The sequence below is a fragment of the Neofelis nebulosa genome, chromosome 6, assembly GCF_028018385.1.
Source record: "Neofelis nebulosa isolate mNeoNeb1 chromosome 6, mNeoNeb1.pri, whole genome shotgun sequence".
NCBI classification, from domain to species: domain Eukaryota; kingdom Metazoa; phylum Chordata; class Mammalia; order Carnivora; family Felidae; genus Neofelis; species Neofelis nebulosa.
In genome coordinates this window covers 65,631,630-65,646,910 of record NC_080787.1, presented here as the reverse complement: position 1 = coordinate 65,646,910, position 15,281 = coordinate 65,631,630, and the positions used below count along the sequence as shown (strand labels likewise).

Below are 15,281 nucleotides of genomic sequence, written 5' to 3'. Positions count from 1 at the left end.
GCCATACCCTTTGTGTGATTACATTAATAATTTTAAGGCAAAGTAATGACAACACAACTGAACCTTTCATGAAGTAGAAAAGGTAGCTTGAGAGCCATAAACATTTAGAGGAAAATAAATAATACACTTATTTCATAAATAAGAATGCGCAAACCAAACTAATTAGAGCAAGGAGAAAAAAGCTTTCCTCTTTAATCTGGTTGTCATTAATACAGCAGGTATTATTTTTGCACTCCTGTAGAGCTAATTACAAATCAATTTTATATAATTAGATATTAATACTGTTATGTTTTCTAATAACTCTTCCTTTAACAGTGTCATAACAATACAGATTCTTAATAGTTTTCATGATAATAAATAATCATAACTTTTATTTCAATAATCACTGGCTATTTGTTCTAAACTAAATATTTCTAGGTTTATTTCAGATTTAACACATCTTGGGATATTAAAGAGTACCTAAATTAGTTATTCAAAGTCAATTTAATTTAGTTTCCAAATTTAAAATCAATGAAATAACATTATTTTCCCCTTATATAATACCAACTAATGTTTTGTACTTTCAAGTGGAAGCTTTTGTTCACTGTCTGTAATTTTATTTGATCTCTGATTTTATTCACTTTGTCCAAGCATGGATCCTTGTTTGATTTCTTTGAGACCTTTCAGAGCTAAAAACAGAAGAAAAGATGCTGGAAGGCTTCCTCCCTATATCTGCCTATACTATCAAATATTTTCTTTCAGAATAGTTTTATCACAATCAGATTAAAACCAAAGCAGACATGCTCCAATAAATAGAAAAGGAAGCTGAAAAACATGAATGGATCCTATTTTAAAGACTTAATTGTATTAGATAAACTATAATGTCAAAAGGTAATTTTCTCCTGTTACCATATCCTAGTTTTAAAATATTTTGTTCCAAAGCACTTTTATAGCCTAAAATCATGACATGGTGGGCCATTATTATTTCAGAGAAACTACAAAAGATTTTAGAAGTTCTTTATTCTGAGGAGGATAACATTTTACAGCTGAAAAGCTTAATTCTGTTCTAAAACACAGTATTTTATATACTGTTCTAAAACACAGTATATAAAATGATTTTAAGAGTGTGGTGAATGAATATATCAATTTGAGTATGACAAATATTGTGCATTATATTTTTGAAAGAATATAGCATAACATATATCAACCAAATTATTACATCATTTTAGGAAATATGTAAAGCAATGCAAATATTTTGTGGAATATTCTTGGTTGTATATCTTTAACCTATGTCTATTTTTTGCAATTATATACACAAAATGTGTTTAAGGCCTATGAGTGTTTTCCTCTTTGGCTGAATTTCACAATTCAAGAGTTTTCATGGACCTACTATCTCAAACAGGGACTATATACACACATATATATATGTATTCTTGATAATCAAATTAGTCATATGTAGGTATCTTGAAAGATAAATGTTCAGTACTAAGAGTATTTCTGAATTAATAAAATACTAAGAAACTAAATATTCTCTTTGGGAAGTTGATAAGAAGGATCTCCTATATCAATAAAATTACACAGAATTCTCTTTTACTTCTTTCATAAATTTTAGGCAAGTTCAGTTTACTTTGACAAATTTAGCCTACTGGCTAATTAGACCAATGCTATAATTACCTGATATAAAGATTTACAACTAAATAAGGCCCATGTGTCTAGATTCAGTATTTAGTTTGTGAACACCATAAACAGGGGAAAAGATTAAGAACTGAAATTTAAGTTCTAACTAAAACTCTGTATTGAACACTCAAAGCATCTGAGCCAAAGGGCCTGAAGGACAGGATAACAGTTGTGAAAAAAATAAAACATTCCATTATTCATGGCAAGTCAAATTCTTTTCACTGTCTGGTTCCTGCATGCTCTAAGCTAATGTGAGTTTACATCCCTGCTATTACATGGTATTATCAGGTTGAGTATCTGTTATGTTTGGAAGCCTATGTATAACTGTGACTATTTAGTATATTTAGCTGACACTACACCAAGCACAATTTAGCCCAGTGAATACAAAAGTGGTGTTCTATATTGAGGATGCTAAGAGCAATTAGATTCCTTGGACTCAATTCTTAAAGAACCCCTATGTAGCAATCTTCGTACATCGCCTGGTGGGAGCAACATTCACAATTAAGCACCTAATAAATGACTGCAATGAGGATAAGCCTTAATGTATTATACAGGCCACACTGATGTGTATAATCATTCCCAAAGGAACTGGTCACATTAGGCAAGACACAAAGGAAAAAGAACTATGACAGTGCTACTATTATCTATAAAGTACTATCAAAGTACTTGAAATTCTTTTACTCCCATTGGAAATTAATAAAATAATCTAATATACAAAAGTATTTAAACTGTCTGATACACATGTTTACAAAGTACATGTTCTATTTTAACAGTTAAATCAGAAATAAGAATTAAGGCAGATGCTACTCTCAAGCATATTTAATAATGTAAATGTTTCTATTATCTGTATGCTTTCTGCTACCCACAGGAAAAATTTCAAAGTCTACCTGTCTGGTATTTAAGAATCTTAATAATTGGGTCCCAACCAATTATATGGTAGTATACACCACTACTCATATAAGGTTTCTGCAATATCTAGGTTAGTCTACTAATTTATTCAGTGTCCCCCCAAAATACTTTGCACATTGTAAACTCATACTTTCATTCATGCCTTTCCCTCTGCACCTCTTGGCACATGTTCAAATCTTACAATCCATAAAAGCACTAGCGAAACAATTCTAACTTCCCCATTATAATCTTTATCTACTACAACTAAATATTATCTCTTGCTAACTAAATTCATATTCACTGGCTCAATGACTCAAATAACATTTATATAATTAATATTATATCAGTTTATTTTTTAAATTTTTTTTAACATTTATTTTATTTTTGAGACAGAGAGAGAGAGCATGAACTGGGGAGGGTCAGAGAAAGAGGGAGACACAGAATCTGAAACAGGCTCCAGGCTTTGAGCTGTCAACACAGAGCCCGACGCGGGTCTCGAACCCACGGACCGCGAGATCATGACCTGAGCCGAAGTCAGACGCTTAACCGACTGAGCCACCCAGGGGCCCCTATATCAGTTTTTTATGTGTCTATTTATCTACCATCCTCTATCTCTCTCTATATCTACATTATATCACATTTATGCCATAGCATACAGGAAAGTGCCTTGTCCATTCTGATGCTCCATAAGCAACTGTTTAAAAAAATGAACTGATGTGGCATGCTGAAAAGTCCAACGCTAACAATAATGATAACAACAATAATAATGATAAACAGGAAATACAAACCCTAGTCAGGTCCATTTCATATATATTTATGCCATATATGAACTTAGGTAGTTTGTCTGTTCACATACAAATGTAAAAAACTCAACAGGTTTCCAATACACAGAAAATGCAAGAGGCTAGAATTAAAATTATCCCAAATTGCTATTATATAAATAAAAGAGCACAGTTCAAAAGAACGGAAGTAGATATAACTTTCAAGTTGATATTAAGGTAGAGTAGTATATTCATGCATTATATATCTATTGGCCATGTGAGGTTAAATGGAGATACTTGTTTTTTATCAATTTGGAAGATATCTTTATATTTAAAATAGTCCTCATAAAAAGAAAAGGGTAAAAAACTACAAAATGAAGTCACATTGTTATTTTTGTTAAACAATTTTCAAAACATACTTAAAATTCCTAAAGCAGATGTGCTAAAAAATCACATTTTAAAATATCATTTTATTAATGTGCTTTCTAACTACTCATATACAAGTTTAGTGGAAAGTACTACTATTCTTTCTTTTTTACCTGATCCTTTTACCAGTGTCTATTTCCTTATACTTTTTATTTTTTTGAGAGAGCGAGCACAAGTGGGGAAGAGGGGCGGGGGGGAGAGAGAGAGAGAGAGAGAGAGAGAGAATCCTAAGTAGGTTTCACGCTCAGCACAGAGCCCAACATGGGCGTTGGAGCCCAACATGGGGCTTGGTCCCATGACCCTGGGATCATGACCTGAGCCAAAATCAAGAGTTGGACACAACTGACTGAGACGTTATTTCCTTATACTTTTAAAGATACTTTCATAATTCCTTTGTTTTTTTATTGTTATCACTCTACCTATTTTGTTTCTGTCCTAAGCATGTTTCATATTTAGACTTTTTCATAATATTTACTTAATTATCCTTTCTTAATATCCATTCACCTAATTTCATTGTGATCTAATCATTGTCTATCTCATCACCACACATTTTTGTCTTATCACCTTGTGTATGTTGTGCCATCTGTAAAAACATTCAAAATCATCTACCCCATTTGGACCACTTCTTCTCAAAGGAGAAAGCTGAAGTCTAGAAAAATCATTTGATTTTCTCTGAATCAAAGTGTCTGAGAAAATCAACTGATTTTTCCAGACTTCAGTCTTACTCCTCACAGGAATCAGTTTCCCAACACAGCTTAAGTAAGATGGTTGTCGATCATTGATCTTTGGAATGATTTTCAATTTATGCTCCTAAATAAGATAATAACTATAATAACAGAATGAAAATGAAATTGATTCAATGCTAGAAAACAGTCAAATATTAACATCCTTGGATACCCATGAGGAAGCTAACTTCTAAAACATATGGTATAACCAGGGACCCACGAAATTCTCTTACTCCAAAGCTTAGAGCACTTTTGCAGAAAAAATAAAAATGAACTTTTCACTAAATAATATATGCTAAAATATGTATTTTTTGACATTAAATTTTCAAAGCTTTGAAAAGAATTGTCTTGATTTGCATAATATCCTCGTGTTGCAATTCAACTTCAAACATTAGAGGGAAAAAGAGGCAGAGATTAATATGTTTTTAACACAGATTAAAATGTACTTGTCAAAAAGAGGTCCATAGGAAATGTGTTTTTTCATTAATAATCAATATTTTCAACACTGATATTGGTAATATTTTTTTTAAATGAAGAATATCCAAAATTAGCATTTGACCTTTGAGACTGGGAATTCATCTCTTGCTTTTTTATGTTAATTTCTTTCCTTAAGTAAGAAAATTTATTTAAATTATATAAATAGAGAAATAGGATTATACTCTCAGAAGTCATAATTAAAATATGACCCCAAAAGTATTTTTTAATTTAAGGAAAATCACTATTAACAATGATCAAGCACCATCATCTATTATTCGGATTGTATTTACAATATTTGCCTGAACAAAATATGTTTTAACATCAAAAGATTTATAGCAAATATGTTGGCATGCAAACAGTGTTGGTATTCAAATTCTTAAAATAATTTTTATGTTTCAGTAATTCAGAGAGAGGCTATACGTATACAGCTTAATTACTGTGTTACTTAAACATTAATTACACTCATCATGTAGATTCTCTTGAAATAAAATCACTCTGTAAGTAAAAATTCATCATATCCTAAAATTATGTTGCTGGCGTTTTAAGGATGTACTTTCCAAAAGTAGTGAACAGAACAGGGTGAATAAATCCTTAGGAACTTCTGCTTTCCAGTGTGTTCCCCATAAAAAGTTTATTTTCTTAGAGTGTTCTGTGTTCTATACTCTTCTTAATGCTTAATGACAAGCCATAATATATTAATAGGTTTTCTAAGCCAATACAATTTTTTCAATCAGGCCACAGGTCAGAATTTTCAATTAACTTTACAGTTTAATTCAATAGATTTCAAACATCATTGGTACAAGATCATTTCTGGTGCTCATGAAAAATACAGATCCTTGAGCCTCATCTCAAGAGAATCTGACTTAGCAGACATGGACTAACATAGGGGAAGTTCAACTTTTAGCAAGCACACAATGTTACTTATTCCAGGTTGTCTTTGCATCACACATGGAAAAATGCTGCTGTAGTTAATTCTCTGATAACAGCTACCTATGTGAGGAACTTCTTTTATTCATTAAACATTCATATTTTTTCTCTCCTTTGTCTCCTTCTCATCTCTTTTACATCCTTCCCTTTCTCCTCTTCCTTCCAGATGATATTCTCCATTGAATAAATATGGCATGTACTTTATATGAGTTATCTTGTATAGTATCTCTTGGATATTAATGCATGCTGAGAGATACTATAACACATATAATTATTACAGCTGAAGTCTAACTTGATATTCCATTTTATCCATTCGTAGCATTTAGTACTTATATGCAAAATAAGGACTATTTGGAGAATAAAAAAGATACAACCTGCATCGTACTGAAAATGAACTAGCGTTGAAAAAATCTTAAATGTATATGCTAGTTAGGAGTAGCAAATGAAAGGTCTTGAAATGTGTGGTATTCTTCTCTCACCAGAGTATATGGGTAACAAGCCTGTGGGACCGAGAGAACTGTTCCAATGACATTATCTGAACTAGAAGCCAAATCCCTTACTTTGTATCCAGCTGACAAGGTGATGAATAATATCACCAAAACAGGCACTTCTCCCTTTTGACACCACTAAATGTCAGGTCAGAAACTACCATACTGGAATCCACGGAGCCTGATTTAATTTTATCTGGCTCTATTTTTGCAGGGATAAAAAGGAAATTAGATCCATCTGACCTTGAAATACTCTTATTGAACTAATTTTACAAATATTTTAGAGCTTTCTTAAAAGCACAAAAAAGTTATTGTGACTAGATACTGAAGTCAAGGAAAAGCAAATGGAAGTAGCATACTTAATAAATGTTTTCATGGCTCTCAGTCCACGAAACTGAACTATTAGCTAAGGACAAGTTTAACCACTGAGCTATTTCAGTGTTTCCAGTTACAGAGTGGCAGAGTATCTCCCAGAATAAAACAAAAACAAAAACAGAACAAAACAAAAAAACCTCTAGTTGATTTTCTTGTTTCACAGATTTCTGAACTTAAGTGAAATCTACATAAACATTTTTAAATGCTGTAATCTGAAAAACTCTGTCTATGAGATACTGGTAATGGGGATGCTGCTGCCTGTGCATTATTATCACACTGTCTCTATTTTTATTTTGAAATTTATGATCAAGTGACAAACAGAATATATCACTGACGTCAGGCTAAGGCAAGTTTATAACTATTTCAATGTGATATGAAAGAAACATTTTCAATGTAACCATTATCTCATTGTTTATACCCAAAAGTAAGTTTTATTTGATGTATTTTATAACATGTTTAAGCAAATTCAGCAACTCAAGCTAAAGAGTTTTTCTATTGATATATCATCTCATACCTGTCAAAATGCTAAAATCAACAACACAAGAAACAAGAGGTGTTGGTGAGCATGTGGAGAAAGGGGAACTCTCTTGCACTGTTGGTGGGAATGCAAACTGGAGCAGTCACCCTGGAAAACAGTATTGAGGTTCCTCAAAAAGTTAAAACAGAACTACCCTATGACCCAGCAAATGCACTACTAGGTATTTACCCAAAGGATACAAAAATATTAATTAGAAGGGGCACATGCATCCCAATGTTTATAGCATCCCATTATCTACAATAGCCAAATTATACGAAGAGACCAAATGTCCATCAACTGATGAATGGATAAAGAAGATGTGGCATGCATATATCTATATCTATATCATCTATATCAATATCTATATCTATAATATACAATATTACTCAGTCATAGTAAAGAATGTAATCTTGCCATTTTCAATGACATGGATGAATCTAGAGGGCACTATGTTAAACCAAATAAGTCATACAAAGACAAATGCTATATGATTTCACTCATGTATGGAATTTAAGAAACAAAACAGATGAACATAGGGGAAAAAAGAAAGAGGCAAACCAAGAAACAGATTCTTTAAGTACAGGGAAAAAACTGATGATTACCAGAGGGGAGTTGGGTGGGGGATGGGTTAAATGGGTGATGGGTATTAAGGAGGGCACTTGTGATGAGCACTGGCTGTTGTATGTAAGTGTTGAATCACTAAATTAAACACCTGAAATGGTGTTTTATTTTAAAAAATGGTCAAAAAGGCTAACTTGTGTTACATCATTGATGTTAGAATAGAACTCTGTATAAACCTTTCTTGATGTTTCCTGTCAAATATCAAAGCATTAAAAATAAGCATACGTTTAACATCGTTTTAAAAGTTTATTCTGAGTAATTACAAAGACAACTGCATAATGATATAGATGGTCACCATATTATGCAACGAATTAAATATATTATAAAAGTGCAATAACAGAGGACTACTTTAAAACTATTATATATTCCAAAGAGGAAATATTATGTAGATAACTCTGACTTACAGATGTGAAGATTGGTCAAAATGTACTATTATAAAATTTCTGATTATAATTTTTATATTCTTATTTTGTATTATATGTCCATATTTAAAAAATACACATAACAGATTTACACGCACATGTTTGTATAAATAGTTAGAAAGGAAGACAGCTAGATATTTAAAATTTTCAAGATATATTCTAATGTAGTAACAGTTATTGTCTCTGGGAAATGGAATTGTAAGTACTTTTCCTTTTTTACTTCAGGCTGCTTGTTGATTTATATCTCTACAATAAACATGAGTATTTTGTAAGTAAACAATAATGACAGTATTGTGTAAATGTTAGAATAACAAATCTCTAGACTATAATAATTGCAATTAAAATAAAAAGTTTAAATATTTTAGCAACATAAACAATTCTGTTTGGCAATATGTGAATACACAAAATTGTATATCTGCTAAGATTCCAACTTTGTGTTATAAAAGTTATCTGGAATGGAACATAGAACACTGATGCCAAAAGTACTAGATTCTAGAATTATGAGGGTTTTTTTTTAACATTTTAAATGTTAATACTATTATAAAGTTGTTTGAAAAAAAAGTATGAGCTCAGGTGTGTACATCCAAAATCATAATCTATAAATATGAAAAGCCTGTCCTGGAGTTCACACATTCAGTAGTTATTTATTTCTGAACATCTGGTAAATGGGTAAGTTCCTGACTGACTATAAAAGTAGAATGTGGGCTGTGACTACATGAGCCTAACTTTTTAGATTAAAAGTTAACAAGTGTAATCAGCTGGATGTTTTATTTATATTTGCTTATAGACAATGGCATGATGTCTGTATATTTTTAAAAGGAAAAAAGCAAATTCCAGGAATTAAAAAGTAATTAATCTAAACCTTAATACCTTAAATGTATCAATCATAAATATGGAATTTGCAAACACTCTTAGAATCCTAAACCTACATGGGACACCTGGGTGGCTCAGTAGGTTAAGCATCCCACTCTTTTTTTTTTTTTTTAATTTTTTTTTAACGTTTATTTATTTTTGAGACAGAGAGAGACAGAGCATGAACGGGGGAGGGGCAGAGAAAGAGGGAGACACAGAATCGGAAGCAGGCTCCAGGCTCTGAGCTGTCAGCCCAGAGCCCGACGCGGGGCTCGAACTCACGGACTGTGAGATCGTGACCTGAGCTGAAGTCGGACGCTTAACCGACTGAGCCACCCAGGCGCCCCTAGCATCCCACTCTTGACTTCGGCTCAGGTCACGATCTCATAGTTTGTGAGTTCAAGCCCCGTGTTGGGATCCATGCTGACAGTGCAGAGCCTGCTTGGCTCTCTCCCTGACCCGTCTTTCTTCCCCTCCCTGCTTATGCTCTCTTTCTCTCTCAAAATAAATAAATAAACTTAAAAAAAAAAGAGAGGGAGAGAGAGAGAGAAAAGAGAAAAGAATCCTAAAACTACACAGGAAATATGAGTTTAAGTGTGGAAAATAAACACCATGGGCATCATTCCTTCATTTACAAACATCTGTGATATACAGGCACTGTGGTAAGATCTGGCACAGAAGTTCCTTATTCAGTCACATAAGACAGTCCCTGCCAACTGAACAGTATGATCTGGTTGGTGAAGATGGGCTCCAAACACCCCCTCCCCCCACCCCTCCCCCCACCCCCTGGTAGTTCAATGGCCACAGATAATATGAACTTTTATTTCTGGTCTCAAGGCCTTCAGTGAATGAGAATTCCAGAATATCCTTGTGGAAGGGGAAGCTCTTTCATGGGTTAGTGCAAAATAAGATGGAATTTGCTCCATATGAGGTTTTCTTTCTTTCTTTCTTTCTTTCTTTCTTTCTTTCTTTCTTTCTTTCTTTCTTTCTTTCTTTCTCTTTCTTTCTTTTTTAACCATGCAACATTATCTTTTATTATGTATGGGCTTTTAAAATTATTCCCTCAATCTCACAATACACAGGTAAAAACAAATATACTATTCAACATATTGGAACTTGCAAATATTGATCATTGCCTAGAGAAGGGAAAATTATCCCTAAAACATGCTTAACCAGGAGGCCAATTCATCTGCAGACCTCCAAGAACATGGAGATGAACATGATAGACAGACTGTCCCCCTTCTGAACCTTCATTCATCACCATTCGATAACCCTTCTTTAGGCCCAGATCAGCAGCACATTTTTTGCCAACAATCATTAAATGTCCAAGAAGACTTTCATCATCATCATCTGCTACAGAAATCTGGGATATATGTTTCTTGGGTATCACCAGAAAATGTGTTGGTGCTTGAGGGGAAATGTCATGGAAAGCAAGACACTGGTCATCTTCAAAAATGATTTTGCCTGGGATTTCCTTGTGAATGATCTTTCCAGAAGATCATGTCGCCATCAGGCCAGGTGACGTGAGCCTTGGTGATCTCATCAGCCACCTCGGCCTCCCTCCAGCGCCCATATGAGGCTTTCTTAACCATTCAATTACATTCGTTAACAGGATGGAGTTCAATAACATAAATAAAGTAAAATAGACTGAGAAAAGAAACAAGCTATTAAATAAGTGATCAATGTTTTGGGGAGATGAAGAATTTACAAAATGTTCACATTCTATTTTGTAGAGTGTGCATTCAGAGTATAGACTCATTTTAAGATGGCACTTTTTCAGAATCATGGTCTACCCACTAAAACAGAATGAGAAATCAGAGAAAAGTCAAAGATTAAAAATTATTAAAGATGAAAAAACAAGAGTTACAGTTAGTACTAATTGAATTGGGAATGATCTAACATGCAAAATAAACATTGAGAAATACTGTACTTTAAAATATTGATTTAAAAAATTTAATTTTGTTGTAATAATTATGATAATAATTTCCCCTAATTACTGCAAATCACCATTTAAATTGCAGAGAAACTATTTTTAATTCAATTTCTTTCATTAATTGCTTCTATATGAATGTCATATGAAGGAATATTATAGAATTTCCCTCACCAACAGCTTTGATGAAGGAAAGACTATCATCAGATATATCAATACTTAGTGATCACTTACACTGTGCTAAGCACGGTGAGCGCAAAGATTAATGTAGACCCTAACCTAATTGAGGAAATAGTGTAATGGAAAACAGAAAAAAAGTTTTCAAAATACTTTCAATATATGATGTACTATTACTGAAAAACTTTAATGCACATAAATAGTCCTAAAGGCAACACAGAGGCAGTTACTAATTTTCCATGTAATAATCAGAGGAAGCAAGTGACACAGTAGGAATGACATTTGGGAGATGATTTCCAAGATATGCATGACTTTCTCAAGTTGAAAAGTGTGAACAGCATTCTAGACAGAAAGCAACAGCATAATCCAAGGCCTGAAGGTATGAATGTGTGTGATATTTTGGAGGCCTTCTGGTGTCTCTGCTAAAAAAGTTATATTAAAGTTATATTGTATGAAGACTGGGACAGGCCATGAAGTTTGTTATGCATGTAATGGAAAGCCACTGACGTGATTTCATGAAGGGTATGATCTGTCCAAATAGAACTTGAGCTCCTAACAGACAAGGAAAAAAAGTAAAAAAAAAAAATAGAGATTACTGGAAGACCCATACCCTTAAATCCAAACGTCATATTTCACGAAAGAACAAGTACTCAGTGGTACTGGAGAACAGTGAAGAAACTGAGAATGGAGATGAAGAACATTTATTTGGACTTCAGAACCATCTCAGTAGTGCAATGGAAGTTAAAACTTGAATGCATGGAATTGAAGAATAAACAAAAGTAAATTCATGTGTATCAATTAACATTTTCATACATTTGCTCATCAAATAAAAAACAAACAATGAGCCATGTGGCAATTGTTTGAAAGAGAGGCAGAAATATTGAAAAACACTGTTGTTTAAAATGAACAAGAGCAAAACAATCGAAGGGTAAGATGACAGGAAGGAGACAGTGGAAAAGAGGATATCAAAGGTACCAGAGAGAAATATGGCAAAATCCCAGGTGAGGAAAGGAAAGCAACTGAGAACACAGGTGTAAGATTTGGAAGGTGACACTGCTTTTTGGGAGAGAGAGAAGTGAGGACATGGATATATTTGGAGGTTGAAGGATATAATCTGGTAGAGTTCACACCCAGCGACTGGTTTCATTGAGTTAGTTGAGTGAGCAGTACAGTAGTAGCATTTAAGGGTTGAAAAAAGTAGTGAGATTTGAATTGGCTGCTTTGGGGAATGAACGAACTATAGCATTCTGGATAGGAAAAGGGACACTTGAGTACCCTGGAAGGTCCTATGAATACAGAGACCATGAGCTCTATTGGAGTCAATACGTAGTTGCTGGATTCTCAGGTAACTTGACATTTGATCTGTGTCTTTGAAGAAGTCATAGGATTTCAATGAGTAAAGAAAGATGACAAGGGCATTTCAATAAGGGAGATAAACATAAAGGCCTAGAGGTGATTAAGTCTGTCATATTTATGGGCAAAATAATTTGGGGACGGTTGTCCAATAAAAGGTATATGATAGAATATTAAAAAGAAGGGGAAAAGATTATGGCTAGAAAAGAGAATAAGAGACAGCACTAGAGAGACAAAATTGAGGTAGATGGAGAGGACCCTGACTGCCACATAAAGAAGCTTGAAATTCATTCTTTGGAAAATAAAGGAAAAGGCTTTTAATAAAGGGATTGAATTAAACAGAAGATTTTAAAAGGTAAAGTCTGTGGTAGGAATGTGAAACCCAGACTGGATTGATGGAGACTGTATTTATGTAACCATCTACCTAGAAAATCTAATTCTCATCCATTAACACCAATTCTGAAAACTAACATACTTTACACAAACCATAGGTTTAACTGAGTAAGTTGGTTCATTAATCAAATAATTAGTTCAATTAGAGATTTTCATTTCAGGTGACCAGTTGTTTCAGTAAATACACATCACTATGAGCTTTTTTGTTATACTATGATTTTCTCCACAAGATTCATGAACATTCAGAAATTGAATATTAAGATGTTACATTCCTTGTCAACATTTACTGAGTTCCCCATCCTCTAAGCATATGTGGTCAAAACTACCACATTACAAGTGAATACAATTTGCAATTTGTAACACAAAGAGAAATTAACCAAGCGTCCTACTTTTCTGTCTGCATCCATAATATGACACATCCACACATTGCCATGTTTGCTTCCCATCTCAAATAGTCCTCTTGTTTCCAAGAGTATAGTAAAATTAATCTAACTACTCAATGGACTTAAACCGTATTCAATATTCAGTTACCATGGCATTTCTGTATGTGTGTGTGTGTGTGTGTGTGTGTGTGTGTGTGTGTCTTACTTTATTGGAAAGAGAAATAGTTCGAGATTTGGAGACTTGGGTACATGTCTGAGTTCTACAAAATTGAGCTTTGTGTCCTCAGATGTATCGGTTAAATTTATTTGATTTCAATTTCTTCGAGTGGAAGAAATAAAGGAGTTGGATTATCTCCTTTCCTTGCCTGAGGCTCTAAAATACTCTTCATTTTTTAAAATCTGTTTCATTATTGTGTGCTTTCAATCTCTGGTAAATCCCATAATCTATGTGTCAAAGGTCCAACTTAATCATAGGCTGTGTCCTCTGCTGTGGTTCAGACATGTCTGGACATATTTGTCAACCTAATGGGACAGACTGGAGAGGAGCGGATTTATGTATTCCATGTGAGTATCCTTCTTTGGCTTAACAAAGAAAGGGTGAACACTGTGCTCTTGGTTAATAATTATTGGGGAGGCCAAAAATGGAAGGGATAGGATAAAGACTCTCTTTCTTCTGATTTTGAAATCTGTTTGAAATCCCAAACTGAAGGAGAGTGATGCTTACAGCCTCTAAGAATAAAGCATGACACTAAGCAGGGGAGAGAAACATTTCTGTTAAGAACAGAACATTCGATGAACCCAGGCCCTGGGAATTCCTGGAAATAACACAGGGCAGAGGAGCAGACTAAGTTTTTTCCATTATACACATGGGCAACAAGCAAGAAAAATAATTAAATTAATGCTATATATATATTAATTATGTCTATAAACATGGACCAATGGAGCTAGAGAAAACTGAAATTAAATTTGGTTATGATCTCATCTGCAGCACACAATCCTTTTTGCTTCCGTCTCAGAATAAAGTATTTATATTAAACAGTTTGTGGGATATAAACAATCCTACTTGGCCAAAGGCACGTCTGGCTCTAAAGTCAGCTGCTCATTCTTCCCTCTCCCTTCTTCCATTTAGACATACTTCTTATGCTCCCATGACAGCTATTTGCACCTGTAATGATATTCTTCCTTTTGTACAATAATTTCATATAAGCTAGTCTTAACTCATAATTTTTGAGCTAGTACAAAGATGGAACCCTGACGGGGCACCTGGGTGGCTCAGTCAGTTGAGCCTCTCTCTTGATTTTGTTTCAGGTCATGATCCCAGAGTCATGGGATTGAGCTCTACATCAGACTCTGCGCTGAGCATGGAGCCTGCCTAGTATTCTCTCTCCTTCTCCTTCTGCCCTTGTCCCCTGGTTGCACTTTCTCTCTCTAAAAATTAAAAACAAAATCTTTAATAAAATATGGAAGCATCATGTTAGTTTTTAAAACTCTGCATTAACAGTGTTTAACTTCTCTGACATGTCAATAGCAATTGACATTGTTGGTCCATACACTCTTCCTGCTAAAATGTTTATCACTGAAATTCATGGCTAAGATTCCCCAAATCTCTCCCTGTTTCTTCACACTCCCCTTGCTAGTGTCCTCCTGATCCTGATTATGTAGTATGCCTCCAGGCTCATGCTTTTCTGCCCATTTCCATCCTCTGTCCTCCTCTAATCTAGGTGATCTCAAAGGCAGGTATGCTGAGGATTCCCATGTTATCTCCAGTTGGAACTCTTTCCTAACTCCACAGGAAGATATGCAACCACCCACCCAACCAAATGTCCAAAAGGCATCACAAGCTAAACATATCCAAAAACGAACTCAATTTTCCCTCCTCCATATTCCCCCACAACTTTGCTCTTCCCACA

The 15,281-nt window shown here is 34.1% G+C and overlaps 1 protein-coding gene and 1 pseudogene across 5 annotated transcripts in view; both read right to left on the bottom strand.

Annotated features, from left to right (window-relative positions):
- Window positions 1-15,281, bottom strand: part of ADGRB3 (adhesion G protein-coupled receptor B3) — a 729,921-nt gene that overhangs the window by 551,351 nt on the left and 163,289 nt on the right. The gene's annotated exons all lie outside the window — the stretch shown is intronic.
- On the bottom strand, window positions 10,143-10,742 carry LOC131514408 (adenosine 5'-monophosphoramidase HINT1-like; annotated as a pseudogene).